General features: G+C 44.4%; 1 protein-coding gene across 3 annotated transcripts in view; it reads left to right on the forward strand.

The window, feature by feature from the left end:
* Window positions 1-45: 45 nt before the first annotated feature.
* The window catches only part of tiam2b (TIAM Rac1 associated GEF 2b), a 47,330-nt gene continuing 19,665 nt past the window's right edge, over window positions 46-27,710 (forward strand). For 2 of the 3 annotated variants that reach the window (XM_026142674.1, XM_026142676.1), the window contains exons 1-2: window positions 46-371; window positions 27,479-27,637. The gene's annotated coding sequence lies outside the window, so the exon portion shown is untranslated. Of the gene's footprint in view, window positions 372-24,420; window positions 24,968-27,478; window positions 27,638-27,710 lie in introns of those variants that run through there. The other variant, XM_026142675.1, reaches the window with a different exon arrangement.

A 27,710-nucleotide genomic window follows, 5' to 3' on the forward strand; every position in this document is an offset into this window, starting at 1 on the left:
GTTGCATTCATATTTGTGATCGTGTGAGTTATGAAGCTCCGAGTGTCCCAAAGGCTCGTCAGACTTGTTGCAGTTTAATTTCTTCTGTCTTAAAGACAACATTCGGGGAACAGCCTTCACCCCGCTGTGTGGACGGTGAGAGGACACAGAGCTCACCGTGGAACTGACTTTAAGAAATCTACTTGAGTCTGAGAGGGGTGGCCTGGTTACAGCACATCATCTTCCTCCTCTTCGTGTGGCTGGTCGTGGTCCAGCTGCAGGACCCCGCCCTCCTGCTGTCAGGACGGAAACACAACATGTGAGCAGAGCGGAGGAAAAGTCCAGGATCGTTCCTCGGACATAATTCTTTTTATTCCAGGACTTTACTTTGGGTGAGTTTTTGTCTTTTCTCTACTGATGTTTGTGTGGGAGTGTTCTCCCACAGCAGTGAGTCTGTAGGAGTGAGTGTTTTGTGGTGTTTTTGAGCAGAAGCTGCAGGTTTTGTGTGCTGTTCTCTCGGACAGTCCTTAAAGAAGATGACTTGTGCTTGTGTAATGTGAGCAGAGTGCTAACAGTGCGCAGCAGGTCCTGGAGGTTGGTGTGTGTGTGTCTGCAGACTGAAACTGGTTACATAACGTGAGTAGACATGGCATGTCCTCCTCCAGCAGCAGCTGTAAGCAGATGTTTCCTCTTTGGACTGAAACTTTACAGACATGTGACCATCAGCTCTGAGGTATACTGATGGCAGGAAAATGCATCATCAGAGCATTCTTCTCTGCTTGTGGTTTGGGATCTTTGAAATATTAAATAACTTATAATTAGTGATCATTATTCTCCAGTGAGCCTGTGGAGTAAAATGTGTTTGGGGCCTCTGCTAACCTCCTCTGTCCTCCACAGCATGCTCACTATTACTACAGTCTGTATATAAAAGATGGAGATCTGACTAAAGCAGCTGTGACACTGTATGTAGATTTCTGATTGGTTGAAAATTTGGCTTTAACTGGGTGATGAGTGACAGCAGAGATCCTCACAATGAGGAAAAAGCACAAAACTAAACTACAAATCAAAAAGCAGCATTAGCCACTCAGACAGGGCCTCCGGTGGACAATGCCCCCTGGTGGCAGTTCACAGATACCATGTGTATCACAATCATATTTACACAAACAAGGAATGTGTCATGGTGCAATCAACAATGAAAAAAATCAACATCATCTTGTACTGTTTGAAGTTTGAAACTAGCGACTAATCAGGAAAGTGTTTGCAAATACTAACTACCAGCTGAACAGCAGTGAAACTTATAAAACTATAACACAGACTGGACATAAAGAAACTTCGCCTTCAAAGTAAAAGACGTGCCTCAGTTTCAAAAGGTGCAACTTCTACTTTAAAGAAACTATGGTTTGCGTTGTTTTCAGTTTATCTACAGATTGAAGAGCAGCTGGTTGGTATTTGAAGTTCATTTGTTAGCAGTCACATGAGGTTGTGGTGGTTTTTAGCTACCGGTGGTGCCAGAGAGTCACTGACCAAGGTGTTGGCCTGTGTGACTAACCTTTGTTATCCCATCAACCATCATCAGTTATCAACCTCCAGGAACTACTTAGTTTCATATACTAATAATTAGGGATGGGTACCGGTATTGGTTCTGACATAAACGGTAGTAACCAGACCGTAAAGCAGTGCACATTTCGGTGCTTTATTTCGGTGCTTTTTTTTCCTGAGCTGTGATACACTTTAGATTCTAGCCAAACGTTTTACGTTTCCAAGGATAGTAGGCGGGCCCAGGTACATACGTTCTTTTAGAACAGAGCTACAGATTAAAAATGCCCAAGGCAAAGCGGTCAAAAGTCTGGCTGTACTTCACAGCAAAATATGCAAACTCAGCAGCAACAAGTGCTTTAAGCTGATACTGTGATACTGTGCAAAGGAGGTAACACCTCGAATCTGATGAAACACCTGGCGATGCATAACGGTTTTTTAAAAGCCGAGAAATGCACCGCATTTGATAGCTTGCTGCAAGACCTCACACCGAGCACATCTACTGCGGGTGTGGTGCCTGTTATCGGACCCTGAGTTAGCAACATCCCCCAAGAACCCGAAGAGTAGAGTCCTGGCCCCTAGCCCTGCCAGTGTAGCAGAGATGATGACGGATGATGATGGCAGTAGCAGCCGTTCTTCTCTGCTTGAGTAGCTTAATGTTGTTTGTGTGTAATTTACGTTGAGTAGGCTAACCACGTTATTAAATTAATGCATGTAAGGTGAACTAGCAAACACCGTCGTAGTTACATGCATCTGTCTTCTTGTTTGATGGCAGATACTCCTTTCACCCTGGCAAAAAAGGCTAAAATGACCAAAGAAAAAGTGGGAAACAGCTAAACATGAGAGGTTTAGGACAAAGTTTGTGTTTTTTCCATTGTTTAAGCACTGCTTCCAGCCAAGAGTGATGCCATATATGCCCTATAGCTGCAGAAAAGTCTACCATTGATATCTTTTTACAAAAAAAACAGCTGAACATGAGAGGTTTTTGGACCAATTTTGTGTTCTCCATTCTTTAAGCACCGGTTCGAGCACCGTTTGAGCACCGGCACCATTTCAAAAGTACCGGTTTGGTACTGGTATCGGATAAAACCTAAACGATACCCATCCCTACTAATAATATAATATTATTATAATAATTTACCGGTCGATCTACATCCCTACCCTCACCTATGCTCACGAGCTGTGGATAGTGACAGAAAGAACGAGATCGCAGATACAAGCAGTGGAAATGAGCTTCCTCCAAAGGGTGTCTGGCTTCTCCCTTGGAGATAGGGTGAGGAGTTCAGCCATCAGAGCAGAGCCGCTGCTCCTCCATATCGAAAGGAGCCAGTTGAGGTGTTGTGGCATCTGACAAAGATGCCTCCTGGGTGAGGTGTTTTAGGCATGCCTCACTGGAAGGAGGTCACGCTGGAGGGATTATATCTCTCGGCTGGCCTGGGAATGCCTTGGTGTTCCCCCGACAAGCTGAATGAGGTGGCAGGGGAGAGGGAGGTCTGGGCTTCTCTCCTTAAGCTGCTGCCCCCGCGACTTGGCTCCAGATAGACGTAAGAAGATGGATGGATGGATGGATGGATGGATGGATATATTTTATAGGAAATACTAATTTTTCCCTGGTGACTGGGTTGTTGGCAGCTGGTTGCAGATCAGTCTTTAGGCTCATATGACTGGAGCCTTTTTCACTTGATCCTAGATCCAAAAATATCAAACAACATAACATGTGGTTAGTGATCGCTTCATGTGCAAAAACTCAGTATAGTCTGAATAGTTTTTATAACCAGGGAAGTTGCCCCCTGTAGGCCATTAAAAACAATGCAGGCAGATGGTCTTTACTTTTCAGATACAGAAGCACAGAATGCCACATATTTGCATTCTTCACATCGTTGGACTGATGTATCACTGCGGTCTGAGTCAAATGTCCTTTGTGTCCATGTCGGGGCCGTAATTAACATCAAAGCCGCTGTGGCGCATTAAGAAAGACTTATTACACTTATTTTATATGTCATAAAATTACCATCTTCTTCATGTGGCCTAAAACATATTGCACAAACTCTTCTTCATTAAATTCCTGATGATCCACAGCCTTTCTTCACTTGTTGTTTCCCCGAATTTCACAGCAGGAAACTGAGCGTGAAATCCAACAGCTGTCTATCTATCTATTAGGGGAAACCCTGTTAAATAAACCCCAGCAGGCCCCTGTGGTGGCTTTGTGTGTGTGTGTGTGTGTGTGTGTGTGTGTGTGTGTGTGTGCGTGCGTGCGTGCGTGCGTGCGTGCGTGCGTGCGTGCGTACTATCCTGGTGGGGACCAAAATCTGACATTTACTATACTGGTGGGGACTTTCAGTGGGGACCACAATCCAGGTCCCCTCGGGGTTGAAAGCAATTTTCACACTCAAAATGTGGTTTTAGTGTCAGGCTTACAATTAGGTTATGGTTAGGTTTAGGGTAAGGGTTAAGGGCTAGGGAAAGCATTATGACAATGGGATGTCCCCACGAGGATAGCAAACCAGATGCGTGTGTGTGTGTGTGTGAGGCACAAACTAAAGAGCAGGCTCATTAAAGGGTAAGTGGCGTCCTGTAGTGCCCCCAAAACCTCCAGAGAGGAGAGTTCAGGACCTGAAAACCCACCGCGCGCGCGCGCACACACACACACACACACACACACACACACACGCATATTCATGCTTTTGTCTTTTTGAGGCCCCTCATCAGTATAATGGATTTCTGGGGCCCATCCTGCTTGTAAACCTAAACTCTGAATCCAAAAGCTGCTTGGATCGCTCGCACATCATGCGTTTACGGCTGCAGACGGACATGCTGGGTCTCCATTGTGATCTCTCTTTCTGAAACAGCAGCAGACTATCAGCAGCATATTAAACAGAGCATCTCTCAAAAACATTTGAATAAAATCTCTGTAGAAAACTTTATTTACAACATACTTTGGCTGAACTGCATCTTCTTAAACTAAAAGGCACATTTACCTGTGCTGTTATTCACTGATCTTCAATATAGTCATTGTTAAACAATGAAATTGTGATGTCTTTTGTTTTTTTAAAAGCAGCAGCATCAACATAAGACCTCAGGTGCACACATTTCAGCAAGCTCAGGTATTCACAGTAGAGTCTTGCATGTGGTCCTGCACAGGTGAGCACCTGTGTGTTTGTGAGGAGTTCAAAGCTCAGCAGGTGTTCTTGTCAGGAAACTAAATTGGTATTTTTATTCTGAAGCAGGTACGCATGAAGGCTTTGGTTTGTGGGTGTAGTGTTGTAAAGTTTCTGAACACATGTTGGTGTATAACATGAATGTCACAGCTGTGATCATAAATGATGGGTCTTCCCCATCAGCAGCACCAAAGCTTCGACTCAGTTAAACTTCGACTCAGACATGGTGTTAGCTCAGATTCATCCTCAGTCATAGTTACACACACACACACTTGGGTTTAGTGATGACATCCAGTGGCCACAGGTATGCAGACATGTATATTATCACAAGTTCTAGCATTAAGATGAGCCCAAACTTTAAAATGGAGTGTTGAGAAGTTTTTGGCATGATGCACCCCGCACGTCTGCAGTCGGTCAAGCCAGACGTGATTAGTTTCACACATCAGTGAGTTTACACACTTCTTGTAGGAGTGTGAAGCAGATGAAGCTGTAAACAAACCCTGGCGCTGCGTGCTTCTCTGCCCTCCTGACGGAATGGCTGCTGGTGAGTTTCCTGCGCTGTCGCTGACCTGGTTTGTGGTTGTTTGTGTTGTAAGACGAGCGGCTCAGGTGGCAGCGCGGTGGCGGGGAAACGCCCCAGCGGGTCTAACACTGCAGCGCTCTGTCCAGAAAACCACTGTGGAAGCTGCAGGCCCAAAGTCATGCCAAAATGAACATGCTGTATACACACACCAATATTTTCACAGCGTTTTGGGCCAGAACCAAAATATATTTGGAGGAAACCAAAGCTCACGTTTTTATTGCTACGAATGTGGTGCCATCACGCCAGGAACGTTCCCTCCCTACCCTGCAAATAACGTTTCTAAAAGTCTCTACAAACCGATGGATGACTTGAATAGTAGACAGATTTCAGGATTTCTTTGCAAACAGATTCTACCAGTAAAATAAAAACAGCTTCTGTGAGTGAGGAAAGAAGGAGGTCAGTCCAAAGCTAGAAGGAGGATGTTTTGTTCAGCATGAGTAAGAATAAAAGCCACACTGATCCCCTATGGAGGCCTCAGAGATCAATAACTGAAACACCTCAGTGATCAGCGTGACATGTGGGAGGCCAGAGATCAGCCTAGGTCTCTGACCAACAATAGAACCTGATTTTACTGAGCTCGATGCTCTGTCAGTCGAGTGTTTGGTCTTGGCTGTCCGTATGTCACATGACATCTAAACAGCATGTTAATGAATACAGAGTAGCATCATTAGGCTCTGCTGTGTGCTAATGAGAGTCAGTGTATAGTCAGTGAAAGATGGCAAGATTCTCGGTGTGATAATGATTTAGGTCCGTTGATGGAGAGAGTCAGTGTCCCAGAATTATGTGGATCAGAATTATGTCTTTGTCAACTTCAGTCATGAAAGAAAAAACTTCACATCACACTTCACAGATGCACCTTTGGAGTTTGTTTTTATACGTATTTGTTCCTGTTTGCATTCTAAACACAGATACGGACGCCTGCTCCTCGAAACCTGGAGAAAACTGTAAAAACCTGAGAGATTCAAGATTTCTTTGTGTTTTTATGCCTGATTTTTTTTTTTGTTTGTTTGTTTTGATGATTCAGTTTCAGCTGCTTCATTGTCCATTAATATGTCTCTGCGTTGCTTTTTGTCAGGCTAATTTGTGTCTGTTGGGAGATGAGTTGCACAAAACAGCATGTATCAGAGTGCATGAATCATTTCAGATGTTGGAGACTGAACAAACACATCAGGTTTTTGGGTGGGTGCTCCACACAAACACCTCCACTCAGTGTTTGTGTAATATTCAAAGATCGACATGTTAACTGCAGAGGTCGTATCAGACTACACATCCCGGACAAGAGCAAACTTTTTTTTCTGGCTTTCACTGATGGGCCTTTCCTGGCTGACTATGGGGACGTACATCACCATTACAGTGACAGACATGTTAATCAGAGCTGCAGTTTTAGTTCCAGATCTGTGAGGACTCTTCCATCAGCAGGTCCAATTCTGAGCAGCACAGTAGCAGGATGTCCTGCTGTCTTTCTGCCTCAAACTCCACAAACTTCTCATCTGTGAACTCCACGTCCAGTAGATACACCCGGCCATCAAACTGAGATGACCTGCAGCCTCCACTACAATGGTCCATGGGGAAATCCTCCAGTAAATATAGCTGCTCAGTTTATAGGCAGTTCATTTGTTTTTCTTCCAGTCTGACTTAAAACAGACGTTCCATGTAAACAACGATCGATGGAATTTAATTTTGGGGGACAGATGGAGGATGTTGCAGGGATTTCCTGCTCTTTTCCTCAATATACATCCGAAGTGTGTATCTCCATGTTTTTCTATATCTCAAAAACTGAAGTGGGAACCAGAGCAGACAAAAATAATCCACATTTATCACTTAAGTCATGATTTTAGTCATATATGTGCAACATCAGAGCAACACACAATAACTCCTGCTTTTGTTAAAGTTGAAAACACCTGATAGAACTTTAAAGCTGCTTCTCTCTGCAGTTTTTTAAGCAGGCTGTGGCTCAGGTCACGAGCTGCTGTGATCACTGCTGCTGCACCAAGCATGATTCAAAGAAAAAAGGTGTCTGTGTTCAGCTGGAATGTGCAGTGGATTTTCCACCTAATTAACCTCCACGTTGTCGTGCAAGACCACCACTTTCTGCTCGATGGAAACAGGCGATAGGCTCAGCCGCTCTGTTGTTCTTTCTTTAAGCTGTTTAGTTTTCAGTGTCCAGCAACTGAGGGGTTTTGTTCATACACGAGGCACAAGACCAAGCTGATAAGATCCGCCTCAGCCAAGCAGAACTCCGTTAGACCACAGAGTGAAGCCGCTCCAGGATAATAAATCTAATTGGATCACATATTCACCATGATTGTCGTCCTGGTACGGGCAGGAGGTTCAGCTGGATGTTTGAGATTCTTTACACCGAGAGCACAAGACTGCAATCAACACTGGATAAAAATATAAAAATGAGTAGCCTTTTAAGAAGGTCAGAGCTGAGAGCTTACAGAAAATCCAGAATAAAATACTGAAAGGCCAAAAGACCAAAGTGCAGCTCCAACTACCCAAAAACATCTTAAATGAGTAGATCCTGATAGTTTATCATTTTTTAAGAACATTATTGCTTTATTGTTGCTTCAGTTGCTTTGTTTGTGAAGCTGTGGTGTTAAATGACTCTATGAGGCAATGGTTAAGAATCCTAACATGATGTTGATCACTTTCCAGTTAGAGCAGGGCCCATCCAAATTTCTCTGTGGGTTTATGTCTGCCCGTTTTCTCACTGACGTTGGAGTGCAGAGACACAGCGGCTGCAGTCGAGATGCTTCTTTTTTTAATGAAACATATATATCTGAATCTTTCTTTCATTTTCAGTTATGTTTGTCTTCATTTTCTAAAGTTTTAGAACAGTCTTACCAACTCGAGCACCTCCAGCTGGCTCCAAGTCTGAGGAGAGCAAAGAAGTAGGAACGTCATAAAGGCTCACGTGCTGTTGAATTAAATCTGTTCGAGCTCTGTGGCCTTCAGCGTCAACACAGAAAGTGGACGGAGCTGTCAGCCAGCATACCTCAACCTGAATTTAACAAGGCCGGGGCTGTTCTTGGCAGAAACCGCTGCTGCTTCTTTTTTTCCCCACTTTGTGGCTTTGGTTGCGGTGCTGTGGACTCAGCTGAGTGTGGGGCAGTGCTCACGAAAAGACCCATTCAGAGTGGATTGCAAACAGCTCAGACTCCAGTTTACTGGAGCAAAGAGACAATTTAAAGTGTCTCTGAACAAAAGACAAAGGAGACGCAGTTTGGAGAAAATTTTTGAATTGAGAATCAAACAAGCATCTGAATCACAGAGCATCACTCTCCAAACACAATAAACACAAACATCAGGGGCCGCTGAACACACGCACACAGACACACACACACACTCATCATGCTTTGATTACTTGGAGGATGGAGGAAACTGTAATAGTACAGCTCGTGATAATGAGGTTTGTTGGGTGCCTGCAGCTGTAATTTCAGGAGTCGTCTGTCTGAAAGGCTTTGGTTGGCCTGCTGAGGGTGAAGACGGCAGTGGAAAATCTCAACATGACCGTGAAATGGGAACCGCTGTGGTGGGCTTGATGACGAGGAGCAGAATCCTCTAATATGAATGAAATTCCAAATATGGCTGCAAAGATACCCATGAAAGTCAAAAGGCTTCAGCTTCTTCTAATAATGTATATAACAATAATAATAATATAAACATATAAGAGGTGTTAGCTTTGTTTCTGCGTCCAGGCCAACTAAAATTTATCTGAGAACTCATCCTCCATTTCTAAACAGGTAAACTTCACAGTTATTGGATTTTTCAATTCAGTGTTATTTTCATACAGCTCCAAATCACAACAACAGTCACCTCAAGGTGCTTTATACTGTAAGGAAGATCCTGCAATAATACACACCGAGAAAAAACGTACCATTATATGACCCCCTATGACAGGGGTGGGCAACTCCAGGCCTCAAGGGCCGGTGTCCTGCAGGTTTTAGATGTGTCCTTGATCCAACACAGATGATTCAAATGGCTAAATGACCTCCTCAACATGCCTTGTAGTTCTCCAGAAGCCTGGTAATGAACTAATCATTTGATTCAGGTGTGTTGACCCAGGGTGATATCTAAAACTTGCAGGACACTGGACCTCGAGGCCTGGAGTTGCCCACCCCTGCCCTATGAGCAGGAAGGAAAACTCCCTTTTAGCAGGAAGAAACCTCCAGCAGAACCAGGCTCAGGAAGGGGTGGCCATCTGCCGTGACCTCTCTGCACTAAATCATACTTGTTATTAATCTCCAGGCCTCGAGGGCCGGTGTCCTGCAGGTTTTAGATCTCACCCTGGGTCTACACACCTGAATCACATGATTACTTTTTTAGCAGGCCTCTGAAGAACTTCAAGACATGTTGAGGAGGTCATTTAGCCAATTAAATCAGCTGTAATGGATCAAGGACTCATCGAAAACCTGCAGGATACTGGCCCTCAAGGCCTGGGTTTGGATACCACTATGCTGGAGGTTTCTTCCTGTTAAAAGGGGGTTTTTCCTTCCCACTGTCGCCAAAGTGCTTGCTTGGTATCAGATTTTAAAAAGCTCCTGTATAAAAGCCCCATAACCTCTTTGTGTTAGCATTGTGTGGCTGTCACTGTGTTACATCACCCTGCTGCTGCTGTTCTCAGAACAGCTTCCAACCAAACAGCGTTTCCCTCCACAGCTGCTTCCAATTACTCACATAATACTCTCTCTCTCCCTTCCTCTGTGTGTGTTTTCCCACATCATGATAAACTGCCCTTGCTGGCCCTCCCCGTCCACAGTCATACAAGTGGACTTGGCGTGAAGTCAGTAACGTCTGTGTGAAAGTAAAAACGCTCGCAGTCACATTTAGCTGTGACAGGACAGAAACTCAGTGTTCAGATACTTGTGGCTTTACCCTAAATTACATGGTGATGGCACCCATGAAGTTTTACTCCAGAGTATTTTGTTTTTGTTTTCAGTTGTTTTATGATGAACTTTTTTTTGTTTTCTTTTGTACCTCGTTACTTTCTAAGGAAGTGTGACTGTTGTTGGGAAGACCCATCAGGTGAACTCTAGTTTTTCATTTCTTTGTGCACCAGGTCACCAGGTGCACAAGGTCCCAGGTCCCTTTTTTTCCTCTCTTACATTTTTATAAAAAGACTCATGCAGAGCCCCGGCCCTTCTTTGAACTCCTCTGTCTTCATATAGGATTTGTACGGATTGGAAAAGCATATATCCAGTTATCCTCTTTCCTATATCCTGGACACATCTTTCCATCCGTCCTTCCAGCTTCGGTTCTTCAGGAAAACGAGTCCTGATGTGTTGTGGCTTTTGTTTCCACTGCTTTCGAGCATTGTGTCGTTGTCTTGCTGGCTCTGTTCAGGCTGTTTTCCGTTGTTGCTCAGCAGGTTCTGAATTCACTTTGGTTAGTGACGGTATACTGACTGACTGGTGAAGCTCCCAGATGTATCCGGGTCTTGATCACCACCCAGCTGTGAAAAACAAAAGCTGCTGAAAAGAAGCTGCACACAGCAAAGCTCCACAGTTAGTAGCTTCATTCTTCAGCTTCCAAAGTTGGACTAAATATTAAAATATGTAAGGATAGAAGCTCCTGTTTGTTTTAATGAGAGCTGTAAAAGTTTATTTTCTATTTTCAGTGAATCCAGTTCAGACACAAGGCTGATCTTTCACTCTGATGCAGAAGTTCATGCACTGCGAAGCAGCTTGAGGAAGTTTACTGTGAAGGAACAGGAAGGTTTTTTTTGTCAAACACTTTCACTGGGCCTGGTGTGGAAACAGAAATCAAACCACTGAAGCAGATTTTCCTGGTAGTTACTTTGTGGTGAGACGCCACTTTTTCAGCCTGCAGCCATAAATAAATAATAAGTTAAATAGGTTAGCTAAATAATAAGTGATTTCCTTCAAAATAAAAGCTTTAATGCAGGGTGGATTCATGGGAAGGTTTCACATCATTAGGGCTGGAGGCTTTATCGACCACTGAACCATGAAACCGTGTAAATTTTTAAAGCCTGTGATTTCATTTATGTAATATTCCCGTTATATTTTCACTGTTGCTCGGTTTATTCCATCTTTTCTCCTCCTCCAGTTTCTCTCCATGTTTCATTGTTTTCCAGCTCCGGCTCCTCCAACTGTTGTGTAACAAGCAAAGCGAGTCGGCACTCGGCTGCCTGTGGTTTCTGGTGACTCTCGCCCTTTTGGTATTCTCTGGCTCGGGGCAGCTCTTATGTAAGACAACAGGTTCTGCTCAGGATTTAACATGTTTGGTGTGTTTTTAATTATGGTGGCTGTTAAATAAGTTCCAGTAAGCAAAGAGTACAACAACCATCATATAAGTATGTCTTGATGCATTCTCAATCATCCAGGAAAATAAATCTCCAAAAGTTGATTCTGTTCATCTGGACGTAGCGTTTTGTGGGAGAAACGTTTCGTCACTCATCCAAGTGACTTCTTCAGTCTCAGCTGACTGCAGGTTTCCCCAAATCTTATAAACAGTGCATTTGCATAATGACTGAAATCAGCCCACATGGGCTGGGAGCCCATTGTTCCTTCAGTGGGCGCTACTTCCAGATGAACAGAATCACCTTTTGGACACCATTTAAGTAAATAACACAAAGTCTCAGAGTCACACCTTTTTGTTCCTCCAACAGTGTTTGGACAGGGTGGCTCCCAACTTTAAGCCAACCATGTCTACCAGCTGAGGGACGTTTATGTTCTCCCAGCATTCAGCCTGGAGGCTCCTGGCTGAAAACATGTACACCATGTATCCAAAAAGATTCAAAGATTCAAAGATTTGATGATGTTTGATAAAAAATGACTTTAGGATGACAGACAGAGACTGAACAGACCCCAGAGTCATGCTCAGCTGAGCTCAGTGCAAGCCCACGTGATTGGCTGACTCTCTTTCATGAGCCAGATGAACTAAACTTGTGAATAGTGCTTGTAGGCGTAGTTAGTTTTACAGGTGATTTAAAACAGTCAGTCCATTTCAATATCAAGCACAGTAAAAGACCTTTTTCTGTGTTAAATATCTGAGTGATTAGTGTTAAACTGTGTGTCATAAAGGTTTGTAAATCAGCTCTCATTCCCACCACTTATCACATTGTTCTCTTTGAAAATACTGACGGTTCCTTTTTTGATTTTATGCCAAAGTCCAGTTTGTGCTGCTTTAGTAAATCTGGCCCTGTGTGTCCTGTTGGCAGATCTTCTACAGGCTGCAATAATAGAGCTGCTTTTGAGTGCCTGTGGTTGCTGCATATCTGCAAGCCATTTTGGAAACCAGGCTTAAAACTGATCAGCATTTAGGAATAATCCTTGGAAAATTATCAGCAGGAACGGAGACTGTGACTTCACAAATATAATGGTCCAGGCGAGTCTTTGTTCCAGCAGTGTATTTTTCTCTTTCACCAAGGTTGCCATGTCCGTATGGTGACATCAGGACAGGAAGCATGTGATGGGATGTTTGACCCTTCAGAGGTGCTCGAATCAAGTGCAGCTCAGAGGAAATCAGCATGTCCTGTGTTGTGCGTGTCTGAGTGCATTTCTGATGTCACAATGTTTACAGGCAGGGTAGGAAATTCCTGCAGCTGCAGCCAGATGTTGCTGCAGTTTGTCTTCAGGTCTGTTTAGCAGGAAGCTGGCAATCCTGAGCCGACCTGAACATCCACTCATCCGGATTGAAAAGCTACTGTCCTGTTTCTCAGGCTTGGCTGTGAAATGTTGTCTAACGAGTTCGACTGTCTTGAACTCCTCAGCGTTAGTGTTCACAGTGCAGTGATTCAGTTACTGAAGATTACATGATAGTAACAGGTTTCTGGTTCCTGTGTGGTGTTTCTGAAGGTTTTAAAAGGGTTTGTGTGATGTTGTTGTGACTGAGTGTAGGTGACCCGATCTGTTGATGTATGTGTCGGGAAACTGTTGTCCTTCGCCACCTTCCCTCATCGCTGTGCTGTTATTGTCTTTCTGCTGCTTCACGTCCCCGAAGCTGTAGCTGTGCAGGTAGCGTTTCTACGACAGAGACACAAGACCTGTGTGTGCAAATAAAAAAGAGATAATTCAAAAAACAGAACAGGTGGTTCCGCCTGATTGAATCTGTTTCTGTGTGCCAGTTTGGTTCAGACAGGTGAGAAAGTGTCAGCCTCTGATAAGACAGCTGAGCAGGTCCTCCTTGAAGTTACCGTCTGACTGCGAGGACTGTACCCAAATTAAAGTTTTGTCAGTCAAATTAGACTCTGCCCTTGAATTTATTTGAATATCTGGTCCTTTTATTTTCCTCTGGGCTGCCATATGACTGTTTCTGGACAATTAGTTAAAGCAAGTGCACAAATTTCTTTAGCCTTTAAGAAATGAAACCATTTAAAATGCATTCATGCTGCTGCCTGCAGAGAAATAGCTTACATTTCATTAGTCAACCATTTCCACTAGTTTGCTGTGTTGTTGTTTTATGTCATTTGAACTCGTAACTAGGGATGGGTACCGGTTCTGACATAAACGGTAGTAACCAGACCGAAAAGCAGCGCACATTTTGGTGCTTTATTTCGGTGCTTTTTTTTCCTGAGCTGTGATACACTTTGGATTCTAGCCAATCATTTTACGTTTCCGAGGATAGTAGGCGGGTCCAGGTACGTACGTTCTTTTAGAGCAGAGCTACAGATTAAAAGCCCAAGGCGAAGCGGTCAAAAGTCTGGCTGTACTTCACAGCAAAATATGCAAACTCAGCAGCCTGCAACAAGTGCTTTAAGCTGATACTGTGATACTGTCAAAGGAGGTAACACTTCAAATCCGAACGAAACACCTGGCGACTCATAGCGGTTTTTTTTAAAAGCTGAGAAATGCGCCGTATTTGATAGCTTGCTGCGAGACCTCACACCGAGCACATCTACTGCGGGTGGGTTGCCTGTTATCGGACCCGGAGTTAGCAACATCCCCCAAAAACACGAAGAGGAGAGTCCTGGCCCCTAGCCCTGCCAGTGTAGCAGAAATGATGACGGATGATGATGGCAGCAGCAGCCGTTCTTCTCTGCGTGAGTAGCGTAATGTTGTTCGTGTGTAATTTACGTTGAGTAGGCTAGCCACTTGTTAAATTAATGCATGTAAGGTGAACTAGCAAACATCATCATAGCTACATGCGGTTGTCTTCTTGTTTGATGGCAGATTCTCCCTTCACCCTGGCCAAAAAGGCTAAAATGACCAAAGAAAAAGTGGAAAACAGTTAAACATGAGAGGTCTTTGGACAAAGTTTGTGTTTTTTCAATTGTTTAAGCACTGCTTCCAGCCAAGAGTGATGCCATAAATCCCATATAGCTGCAGAAAAGGCTAACATTGTTATATTTTTACAAAAAAACAGCTGAACATGAGAGGTTTTTGGACCAATTTTGTGTTCTCCATTCTTTAAGCACCGGTTCGAGCACCGGCACCGTTTCAGAAGTACCGGTTTGGCACCGGTATTGGATAAAACCTAAACGATACCCATCCCTAACTGCAGGTGTGGTGCCTGTTATCGGACCCGGAGTTAGCAACATCCCCCAAAAACCCGAAGAGGAGAGTCCTGGCCCCTAGCCCTGCCAGTGTAGTAGAAATGATGACAGATGATGATGGCAGCAGCAGCCGTTCTTCTAGCGTGAGTAGCTTAATGTTGTTTGTGTGTAATTTACGTTGAGTAGGCTAACCACGTTATCAAATTAATGCATGTAAGGTGAACTAGCAAACATCATCAAAGCTACATGCGGTTGTCTTCTTGTTTGATGGCAGATACTCCCTTCACCCTGGCCAAAAAGGCTAAAATGACCAAAGAAAAAGTGGAAAACAGCTAAACATGAGAGGTCTTTGGACAAAGTTTGTGTTTTTTCCATTGTTTAAGCACTGCTTCCAGCCAAGAGTGATACCATATATGCCCCATAGCTGCAGAAAAGGCTAACATTGTTATCTTTATGCAAAAAAACAGCTGAACATGAGAGGTTTTTGGACCAATTTTGTGTTCTCCATTCTTTAAGCACCGGTTTGAGCACCGGTTCGAGCACCGTTTAAGCACTGGCACCGTTTCAAAAGTACCGGTTTGGCACCGGTATCGGATAAAACCTAAACGATACCCATCCCTACTCGTAACAGGATTGGCTTCTGGATGGTGCAAACTAATTGTGTAGATGACGTAGATGACATTCTGACAGTATTCTTTGTTCCCATTGGTAGTTGTTGCAGTGATGAGCCACAGAAAGCGACGCAGTGCTAATGTTTCACAAAGTCAACCATGTGGAGAGCTGTCAGCCTGAAGTCTGGATCTAGCGTCGCTAAGTTCTTGACCTCTAATGTTCTGCTTCTAAATTCAGATAAAACTGAGAGAGAATCCTCCCTTAGTTATGCTGCAATAGGTGTAGGCTGCTGGGGGAATCCCATGATGCACTGGGTGTTTCTTCTTCACTCACTGTGTGTTAAGAGACCTCTCTGCACTGAATCATACTTGTTATTAATCTCTGTCTCTGTTCTACAGCATTTCTTTTATCCTGTCTTCCTTCTCTCTCCCCAACCGGTCACAGCAGATGGCCCCGCCCCTCCCTGAGTCTGGTTCTGCTGGAGGTTTCTTCCTGTTAAAAGGGAGTTTTTCCTTCCCACTGTCGCCAAAGTGCTTGCTCATAGGAGGGTCAAATGATTGTTGGGTTTTTCTCTGTATGTATTATTGAAGGCTCTACCTTACAATGTAAAGCATCTTGAGGTGACTTTTGTTATAATTTGGCACTGTATAAAAATCAGCGAGTCAGCACAAAAAACTGAATTGAATTGAGGCTTCCGCACAGACTGACTTGGAGGGCTACACCATGAACGTCATAAGTGTTTCAAGAAACATCAGCTGGATGGTCCACGCTTCGTGATGAACCCCTTCCGTGATGCTTTGATGGTTTTGGGTCAGACCTCAGAGCGTCGTTACAAACTGTCAGCTCAGCAGATTCCCTCGGTCCTCTTTGTGTCGGCTCGTCTTTGGTCTGCATCGGTGTCAGAGGTGTTTTCTCAGCTTCAGTCTGGCTGCTCAGTCACATCAGGATCATTTCCATGACTCTGCCCACAAAACAGGCCCGAAAACACAACGCACAGCAGTCGCAGCTGCAGCGTTTGTCTTTGCTCACCTCAGTGAGTTTACTGTACAAGCTTTCACATTCCTCTGATTCTCAGAGGCTCCGACCTCCAAGAACCAAACCCGGCTGAAACAAACCACAGAGAGCCGTAAATCACAGCCTTACCTGCTCTTACACAAACACTCCTTTCTCTGGTTTTCCTCTTAGATGCACTTAAAGGACGCTGTGCTTGTTTACAACTGTACACAAGCTCTTCAATCACAGACAACAAGGAGAACATTGTCCTTCTACGGCCTCCACCAAACATCTAAATGTCACAAACATTGTGGAGAGCAGGCTGAGGGCGGAGGTGTCAGCCAGAGATTTGAAAAAAAAAATTTTTTCCTTTGTAGTCTTAATTGTGTTCTGGCAGTTGTTCCTATCAGATATGATGTTTGACGTAATCGCACCAATGAAACAATGTCATGGTCGGTTTGGGTGTGGACCGCATTTAGAGAGAAACAGATGATAAATGCAAGTCCACCTTCATCAGTGCCGCCTAAGCAGATGAAATCAGAAGCTAAACGAAAATAATTAAGAAAAATTAAAGCTGAAAAATGAGGAAAACTGTCTATATAAGCAAAACCCTGAGGAGAGCTCACAGAAGGAGCACTCACATTCATACTCAAATGATTGAGCTCAGGTTAAACATCTCAGTGTGCACAGAAGTCCCTCATTCACAGGACGGCCATCAGAATAAAGTTTGCATGAACATCGTCACACGTGCAGCGATTATTAACATCTATATGTTTGTAAAAAGATTTATAAAGTCCTAATTCTTTTCATATATATTATGAACATTTCATCATCTCCCTGTGAATGCAATGTAAAATTCTCTGTTTTTGTTTGTTTTGCGTTCAGCATCTCTTTACGTAACTTAACAGACACCAAAATTTGTATCTGCAATTTTGTTACAACTATATACAGAATGAATAATTAGGAGTAAAATCCTTATTTATAACAGATGAATGAAGCTGAAGATGTCCTGATTGTGTGAACTGCTATGTTTATGTGAAACTAATCATTCCTGTGTTACACACAGAGAGATATTCATTTAACATATACACGAATTACTGAGAAGGCAGCTATTGGAGGGTAATTGATGAGCCTGTGGGTAAATTTGGATCAACAGCCAAGATAAGATCCCAGTGGATGACAAATGGATTCTGAAGTTATTCCCCAAAGAAACTAGTACATGTCCTATGCCCCCTGAAACAGCAGCCGTATGCCGGGTTTTTCCCGGTGGATATAAAGAGGTCTTGTTTACCACAGAGCCTGCAGAGCATCACCACATGAACCATCAGCCTTCAGCAGGTCTGGATTAAACAGCCTAAATCGCTTCCACCAGGGAGGATCAGGTTTCTGTCGTGGTCAGATTTCAGTGAGATTTGCTGGAAAACATCCTCTGAGCCAGAGAAGAAGTGATTAGTTTCTGATGTGAATCCAGGAATTTTCCTGCGTTTGGATTTTTGGAATGTTTTTGGAATGTTTTCACTTTTCCTAATGACGTGCCTTTACTTAAATGGAATAAAAACTGGCACCTGCCCCTCATGGTTGTATATTTAGATGCAGATCGAGATGTAGATTTGAAGCTTAACAGATGCCGTCTGTTTTGCTCCTTCAGCCTCTGTTTACTCTGTGGTCGGGCTCTGTTGACACGAACTTTGGTCTAACCGCTGAATCCTGTTAATTTCTGTTTGTCGATGTGTGTGGGGGTGTAATTTTGCTCCTGGCCAGGTGTCCTGCCGTTGCACAAACTTGTCTGCAGGTTGATGTGAACCTGAAGAATCTGCAGTCTGACTCAGACCAATTAAAGGTGAACGATGCAGCCGATAAACGGGACCATCATCAGAACTCTGATTTGTTGCTCTTAGGCGACGGTCTGTTTCCATCACATCTCCGCCTCTTGGCAAACTCTTGGCTCAGAGTGCCGCTGCCAACATATGGCTCCTTTTACCCAGCGAGGGTTTTGTGACCAACGTAATCATTCAGTGTCATTTCGTCTCCTTTGAGTCTACTGCTTCCTTTCAGTCGGAGTTAATTGCAGTTTTATCTCCGAGGGAAACAGCACGTGTTGTTTAAATGAAGGCTTTTTGTCCAAATCGCCCGTACGGGACCGTGACTGTGTGTAACGCTTCTGATGGTTTTACATTCAGAGTCCCCGGAGAGAAGTAAACTCCTTTCTGCTCTGGACTCATTTAGCTGCAGAACAACAAAAGAAGTTGCATACACTGCAATTTAAAATGGAGGACAAATCATTTAAATTGGCTCGATCAAATGTCCATGTACATGAACAGATGTGATAAAACTCTATTAAAGTCCTCGTGCTCTCTGAGTAACTCTCAGAAAATGGCATCTAAAAATATCGCTTCAGTCTGAATGTGCGAAACACACTACGGCATGAGTGTCTCATTGAGTACTTCTAAGCTGGATCCATGGAGGCCACCCCACAGCCTACGGGACCACAAGGATCCTTCTCCCATAAGCACACCTGACTGTTTGGAGATGGTTTTAGCTGCCTATCGTGGGTGTGCACATTATCAGACCATCTGATTTCATCCTGCGGCTGATTGGTTTATTTAACCACGCAGAGGTTTTGTAGGTTGTGCTGCATGAGGATGTTTTTTGTATCATCTTTCAGGTACGATCCATCCAGGCAGTGGTTGCTGCTGCACGTAGAGTAATCTGACACATTTAATCTGCAGGAAAATAGAATTGAAGGATAAGAAAGCTGAGCATCAACTCAACTTTTTAAAATAGAAAATCCAGCAGCAGCTTTTCTGACTTGCTGAGCACCACAGCACTGAGCTGAACTCTGTGTTTTTACTCTTTACTTCAATTTGTCTGAAGCTGAATGATTAGAATGAGCCTCCTGGACACTGTGTGCAGCTACGCTAATCGCTGATAAGTCCTATAAGGTTTAACGTAGTCGCTCTGTACTCTCATCTCTGTTTTTCTGTGTTTTGATGGATGTTTTGTGGAAAAAGGCCTTCACAGCAGCAGCAGCATCTGGCGGCTGAAAGGACGAGCTGTGGACACTCGTCTCCGTTCCATCCCCCCTTTGCCTCTGAGTTCACCCGCTGAAGGACAAAGTAGGAGGAAGAAAGGTTTAAAAGGCCCGCACACACATCTTCTGTTCACCCATCACACACTTGAGTACACGGTCATGGAGAGGCCGTCAGCTGTCAGCTTCCAGTCAACTGATGTTTGGATTATTTCGATCATTTAAGTGAACCGGGGGCCTCTGCAAGTCCCCAGGGGGCCACGGGAGTCACCCTGATATATGATTTGAAAGCCCTGAGTTGCCAAAACATTGTTGAATTCAGCAGCAGTAATGTTGAAATATGAAAGAAGAAAATTTATGTCATTAGTTACAGTCAGAAGTATCAATCTTCCAGAAACCCAGAGCTTCAGCCGGTCAGCCTGAGACCAACCTAGCGCATCATCGTGTTTGAGCCAAGACGACGACGGTCCTGAGCAATGAAAAGTCCACTTCCTGTCCCTGTGTTTGGCTTTTTTATGACATGTCCACGACTCAGTTACAATTAATTACTGAACCGGAGGAAGAGACATAATCTTATACCATGAATTACTAATAAGAAATCACATCTGCCCCTCGGCACGCTTCCTTAACTCATCCAACCAGATGAACGTATACATCTTTTCTCCCTCTGTGTTTATTATTTCCTGTTTTATTGTAGATGTCATTTGTTTGAGGAAGTTTGCAAGTCAGACTCTCGACTTTCATCTTTTTATGTTTGATCAGCACTTTTTTTTTTTTAAGAAAAAAATGAGAGGATAAAATGTTGGTCCCAAAACGCAAAGTTTTATTTTATCACTGTGGGATTTAAGATAAGATAAACCTTTGTTAGTCCCACATGTGGGAATTTTTTTCTTCTTCCTGCTGTTCAGGTATCAATAAAATTATGTTGACAGTCCAAAGCAGAAACAGCTTACTGATAGAAAATAAAATGATCACTGTCCAGATAATCTGTCAGTCTTGGATGCTCGAGCAGCCACATACTGAACAAAGAGTGATTACAGTCTGATGAATGAGTTACAGATATTGTTCTGTAACTCATTCATTGTTAGCATGCAGTGTGCTACTAAGCTTCATGTTTTTAAGGAGAAGTATTCGATAAACACTGGCTGAATTCTGTGAGGATGGGGGTGTGAGGCCTGACATGCTAACTCTGATTTATCGGCCGTTTACTCAGGACCTGCGGATAACCTCCTGCCGGCTGAACTGAAACCGCATTTGATCTGGACTCAAACCTGATTACTGTCTGTTTAGCTCTACAGCATGGCCCGAGTATTGTGAGCTGCCCCGACACCAACAAATGCTTCATCCAGTTAACCGACCATTAGCCAGACGATCAATCCATCACAGCAGCTGAAGGCATGATGGTAATGTGGGTGGTGGGAAGTGGGGGTGGACAGAGCGTGTGTGTGTGTTGTTGTTTGTTGATTGCACCGATCATACTGCGTTGGCTGTTTGTTTGTTGATGAATGAAGTGATGGGGTCTGTCGGTGTGCTGCGACTGCTGCAGCTCTTCGTCGATGCGATCGTACCACCAGCTCCTCACTGGTTTCAGAGCATGAAGCTGAATCATGGAGCAGACTTCAGGCTGTGACAGGCATGTGGGATCCATCAGACCTGCATCTGCAGAGCTCTGCTGGAGGTTTGAGGATCTCCAGAGGAGGAAGCAGCTGCAGCGACCACACCAAACCCAACACTCAACCCCACCTGAGTCCAGGGCCACCGCCCGTCTGCCCACAGAGCCAACACAAGGACCCCAGTCAGCCAGGGCAGGAAACAGACCGCCCTCCCAAAAACCCACCCCTCCCTTCCAGGCACACTTCCCCTGATGCACAGAAAGCGGCTGCAGCCCAACCCCCTCCTCCTCCTTATCGAACTCTCACTCTGTGCTTTCCCATGGGGAGGGGGGAGCACTCATTTTGCTCCTTGGCATCTTCCTCCACAAACACCCCCCAACCCCCCATTTGTGCTGAACAATTAATCCCAAAAAAGTGCAAGAAAAAGAAGAATTGTGAGTCTGCAGCTCAGGGAAAGCAGTTTAACTTCCATTGTGGAGTAAATCCCGAGGCCGATGTGGAGGCACTGATGTTCCCGCATATCCAAACTGCATCCTCTTTGTTATCTTTGAGGTATTTCTCCTGTAACGCGTTACAAAAATGAATTATTATTAATATTATTATATCTTATCAATCAATAAATCACTCAGCTGAGCCTAAGTTACATCCCAGTCGCAAGGCCGGTCTGTGGTGCTACGTTTGTGTCCAGTTGTGTAGATGTTTGCCTGCAACCAACACAAAAGTCTGTGAACTGGAGAACCAACGGCACAGCTCGCGTGAACAGGAGAAGCACAGGCGGTGACTGCCGTGACTCTTCTCATTGTTTTTAACACTTTGCTCTTCTGAAAGTAAGAGTAGCACACAGATCGCTTGTTTCCGGCACTGCTCCCTGGTGACAGTGCACAGCTACAGCATGCAGACGATGTCCCGCTAACCGCCTGTAGCCTTTGTTTGACCACAACACTGTCACAAACCCACCCAAGCGTGGTTACCTTTGGTGTATTAAACTAAACTGGTCCTGATCCAGATGAGTAGTTTCAGTGTCTCCGTCATCCTCCTGTCCACGTCACAGTAAATGTGTTTCTCTGAAAACATAACTGGGAATGAAGTTTGGTTGTATGGTGAGCAGTGTGGAACTGAGTCTGTTAAAAGCTTCACCTCCTGTTTTACTGAAACAATCAGCAGTGACAATTCAGCAGCTGCCACAAATCTGTAGTTTTCTGTGAACTCAGCTCTTTCTCTGGTGCTGTTCAGACACTGTTGGGTCTTTGAGGGTTGAGTAATAAATCAAGAACAGATAATCTGCCTGGAAGCCCGTTTGCTGGAGTCATGTTTGCCATTTCTGGTTCCAGGACCATCAGTAACGTGTTAAAACAAGTCTGATCTAACTTCATCTCCTGAGGATGAATTCTTTAGATGTGAATGATGTCAGGACGTTTCCTCTGTAGCACCACACTCATTTATATTTAGGTTCTTCTTGAAATGCAAACAAATTTTTAAATTTTCAGTTTTAATATTTAAAAAGTCTCCGGCTTCATTTAATCAATGCTCCATGTTTGGTTGCGTGCACCCACTGACCTCAGGGTCTTATGCGGCTTCGGTCCAATGCTGTGGACACGCCATCAGGGCGGCTTTACACCACCATTAACAGCATTTTTCTCCCAGTACATAGTCTGGGCCCATCAGCAAGGAGTCTGGACGTGGAGAAGCAAGCTGGCAGGCAACAGCGGCAGAACGCACAACGTCTTCTTGGATGTTGTGCCTGCTCAGAGGCACTGCAGCACCGAGGGACCTCAAACAACCTGTCAGAGAGAAGAGCAGTTTTTTTTTATCTTGAAAGTATTTTCACTTTGTTGCATTTCCACCTCTTCTTGTGTTAAACTGAAACTTTAGATTCATATTGGAGCAGTCACAGAGCGGAGCCTCGTCATTTTCCTGGCAAGAAAAAGTGTGTTTTGCCAGTTGCGGCACATTTTTAAGGCCTTTGCTGAGACCACTGGACTGAAAAGTACATGGAAAATAAACGTGTGTAAAATGACACTAAAATATGAGCGCAGTTTTTCATTCAAGTTTGAATTACACCATTGAGTTTTCACTTCACGGGATGCGCGCTGTAACAGCGGCCTGATGGATGGTGCTCGTTTTCCCATCCGTCGGTTCATAAACACGATGGCCTCGCCGAGTGTCTGAAAGAAGAAAAACTGACTGCTACAGTTGATTAATCATTTCCTTTCTTTAATCTTTCCCACACAAAGGCTCATCTATCGGCTCTCATCAAGTCCATACTATACTTCATTAAAGATTAATAAAAGCAAAGATCAGCATATCAAGTACAAAAGCTGAGTGTTTGCAGCGTGTTTGTGTATCCACTGCTGCAGGAGCCGTCTCAGTTTCCTGCTATTTACGGCTGATCTGGACTTCCTGTTTCCTGCGTCCCCTTAGCCTCAACACAAAAGCTTCTCTGCACTGAGGAGGGGAAAAGAAAACGCCTAACATGTGATGTTAAACGCAGGAACGCTCGCTCTGAGTCATTCTCCTTCATAGGATCTCTTTTTGCACTGGCAGGACATTTTGTTTGTTTCACTCACTTATGTCTGACTCGTGTTAAAATCACCAGAAACCCAAAGTGATCTGAACATATAAGATAAGATAAGATAACCTTTATTAGTCCCACACGTGGGAAATTTGTTTTGTCACAGCAGGAAGTGGACAGTGCAAAAGTTATGAGGCAAAAATTAGAATACAATAAGAATAAATACAGTACACAACTGTACAGAATAAAATAAAATACTATATACAGTAGAATAAAATAAAATAAATATACAATAAGATAAAAATAGAATACAAATACTATATACAACTGAGTAAAAATACAACGATGACAGAAAGGATTATTGCACTTAGTATTATTGCATATGTATGGATGTGTGTGCTTGATCAGTTAAAGTCTTTATTATGGAGTCTGACAGCAGTGGGGAGGAAAGACCTGCGAAATCTCTCCATCCCACACCGTGGGTGCCGTAGTCTCCCACTGAAGGAGCTGCTCAGTGCTGTCACAGTCTGCTGCATGGGGTGGGAGATGTTGTCCATCAGGGATGACAGCTTAGCCGCCGTTCTCCTGTCACTCACCACCTCCACTGGGTCCAGAGGGCATCCTAGAACAGAGCTGGCCCTTCGGATCACCCTGTTCAGTCTCTTCCTGTCCCCAGCAGAGATGCTGCCGCCCCAGCAGACCACGCCATAAAAGATAGCAGAAGCCACAACAGAGTCATAGAATTTCTTCTATGAAGAATATGAAGAACTGGAAACCAGCAGCTGGCAGTGGGGGAGCTCCGAATCTGAGGTCGGTCATGGTCTGTCCTGTTTCTGATCGTAGATTCTAATGCAGACATGAGGGGTTTTTTTTTTTTGGGGGGGGGGGGGGGGGGGGGTTTCTGCACGTGCAGCAAAGCAGCATCAACTTTACGTAAAGATGGGCGTAGCCAATCGATGCTGCATTCTGTGTAAAGTTCAGCAGGGGACTCCTCTCACAAGTCTATGAGAAGATGAGCCTCCTGCTTATCTGATCTTTGAGCTCAAAAACACTTTGGTCAATCAATAATTTCAGGGTGGTGATGGGGCGGAGCCTATTGCAAATGTCACAGTGGGAGAGACAAAGTAGACTCTGTCCATCACATTCACACCTGCAGCCAATTTACAATCATCAGCGAGGCAAACAGAGAAACAGACAGCTGGTCAGTGAGTTCAAGCCTTCTTCCTGCCAGCTGTGGATTCAGTGAAGTTAATTTTGGAAGTGAAAGTCACATTAGACTCAAACACCAAGGGAGGATTTAGGCCTTGAGACTGACAGGTTGTAACCGTATGCAGTGTCAGATCCACAGTGGCTAAAACACCCAGCATGAAGCTTCACAAGCGAACTTCATGAACCAACAGGAGGCTTCATAGCAGCCATGTACAGTTTTTGGTTGCAGCTTATCCTCAGCTGATGGTGAAGCAGAACTTTTTTTTACTACCTACAAACCCGCACAGGTCTCACTCTCTTTCTACTCCAACGAAGTCAGGAGACATTTTCCCTGAATTTCTTTGTGTCTTTGTGGCCGTTGGAAAGTGTGTACAGTGCATTTTGGCTTCCATCACAGTGAACGCTGAACATAAAGTAAAATTACATTTGTAAAACGTAAAAACAAAAGTCGAAAAGCTCAGCTGTAAACATGGGGGTGGGGTCTGCGTGTCTCGTCACGAGTACCAGATAAAGAAACTGTTGGACCTGCGTTTGGTGAACAGGTGGCATTCCTCCAAACTGACTCAGAGGAGATTCAATCTGCACTTTAATCAGATTCTTTTCAATGCACATCTGATGAATTCCTCCAATATGGCAGCCGTGCGCCTGCCTGAGGAGGGGTGAGGGTGTGTGTGGGGGGTGGGGTGTCAGAGGGATCTTTGTTTTGGAAGAATGTGAGAGGTTGCCCGTGGCGGGGCGTCCTGTGAGCCGGCAGATGGCCGATGGGACAAGCAGACAAAAGTCTCCGGCAGACTTTTCTCCTTTCAGAGCTTCTCGTCTGAAGAGCAAGACACAAAACAGCACCAGCTGGAGGGGGAGGTGGGAGGAGGGAGTGATGGGTGAAGGCCCACCATCATCATACGTGGGTGTCATGAAGTCATTCCTCTGAAATATTCCGTGTCCTAAACTCTGTCAGTGTCCTCAACCAGAAAACATCTTCAGTCCTTTTTTATATGCCTTAAAATGAGCCATGAAAGATCTTTCGGAGTCTGGGATGCTGGATGTCTCTGAGAAGACTTTATAGTCGCTCCTCCTCTGCGTTGGAGGGTGTTTTATGCTTTAACCCACCTGGATGGCTGAAGGCTCACTTTAGCTTCACATAAACATGAAATTATTGTGATTTTTAAATGAAATGTGCATAACTTAGATCCTAAACAGTGACCTTATCATCTTCTTGTTTCCTCATAGCGTGCCATTGGGTTTAAGGTTAGCAAAGATGCTCAGACCTCAGTGTGTGGATGGATTAGCTAAAGTTTCCCTTAATGAATTGTTTCAGATTAAAAGAAACATTTTAAAGGACAGAAGCCATGATGAGCACAAACATTAGTCCTTTGAAGATTCATGTGCTGTGAGATGTAGTACCTTTAAGAATTGGCGGTTGAAGGCCGGATTGATCCGATTTTTCTGATCTGATCGGGTCTTGACCTCCTCAGACTCAACCCAGGGAGCACTGACGGACGGAGTGTTTGCTCATGAAGCTCCAGGACACTGACACCTGGTGGGAGGTTCCTTAAATCCTTTCTTCTCTCTCTAATTAAACTTCTCTCGCCCCTCTTCATCTGTCAGCTGTCGAGGTTTCTCTTCACCACTTTCCGTCTCGGTTCAGTGGATAAAGGTCAAAGGTCAGCGATGCGTTTGGGAGCCAGCAATGCGTTGTGTTGTCATCTTCTCTCCTCTCTCGTCCCCCGTCCTTCCTCCTGACCTGTGGGACAGGATGGGTGTCGTCCTGCCCGAGCTAGCTGTCTGTACACACTGAAAATCAAGTCCACCATGACCTTTGACCCTTCCCGTGCTCACTCAGGAAATAAGTCCAGGGAACTCTTTATCGCACTGCAGAAGACGATTAATGATTTCGTCTTTTCTGGGGGGTTTTAGACACTGCTGACGAGTGCAGCTGCAGTGGAAATCAGAGCAAACACGACAGGAAAAACGAATCTTGGAATAATAATTAATAATAATCTCAAACAGAAAAAGCTTTCCTCTGCTCACAGATGTTAGTAGCTCGTTGCTGCCTCACTGCACACAGGCCGGCTGTTAGATCCCAAACTGTTGGCTCGTTTCATTCACACAGTGTTTTTGTCATGCAGACTGAAGCGATGCATCTCTGGGCAGTTTGGGGATCATGCTCACGTGATGAGTCTGTTGAGTGGGCAGAGGCATACTCTCCTGTGGAAAACAGTCTTTTTCACATGTTTGGAAATATAAACATCACACTTTGATTCTCTGGTTGGTTTTTGTACAACAGGCTTTGATCTACTTTTGCTGTGAGTTAACACAAAGATCTCAGCAGCTCTCCAATCAAACATGACTTGTGTAATGATTTTTCTATGTGCTGCGTCTGTGGGTCTGAGTATCGTTGGAGCTGAGGGGGAAGGTGATGGTCATATTAATCAGTAAGGACTGTAATTGTCACTGGCATCCCTTCGGTTTGTTGTCCCGCTGTGGGAATGTGCGGCCAGATCTCTGGGATTACGCTGAGGGTCTTAAAATTGCTCCTCTGTGATGACCTCAGCCTGCTGCTCGGTTACAAAAAAAATGTCACAGAGAAAACAGAGAGAAAACGTGGAGAAAATTGGTCAGCATTCCTGAAAACCAAAATAAACAGAGGACGGAGCGGGGTCTGGTTTTCAGGAAGAAAAAAAACTCAAGCGGAGACGTCATGGAAGGGGAGGAAGGGGAGGGGGGGGGTGGGGGAGTCGTACAAAAGGAAAGTCTGTGTGCTGACCGGGCCCCTCCCTCTCTCTGTTCTCCTCCAACAGATGAGCCAGCACGAAGAAAGAGGGCGATCCACATAGACTAACACAGAGGGGGAGGGAGAGCGCGAGAGCAGCCGGAGCAGAGAGCTTCATTAGAGACGAGAGAGAGGAGGCAGCAGGACGGAGGATGAAGACGCTGCCGAGGGTCTGAAACACAAACAGGTAAAAAAACTTTATTCATTTATAAAAAAAACTTTGTTTCAGAAATCTGTCCTCGTTAGATTAGTTCCTAAAG

The sequence above is a fragment of the Astatotilapia calliptera genome, chromosome 15, assembly GCF_900246225.1.
Source record: "Astatotilapia calliptera chromosome 15, fAstCal1.2, whole genome shotgun sequence".
NCBI lineage: Eukaryota > Metazoa > Chordata > Actinopteri > Cichliformes > Cichlidae > Astatotilapia > Astatotilapia calliptera.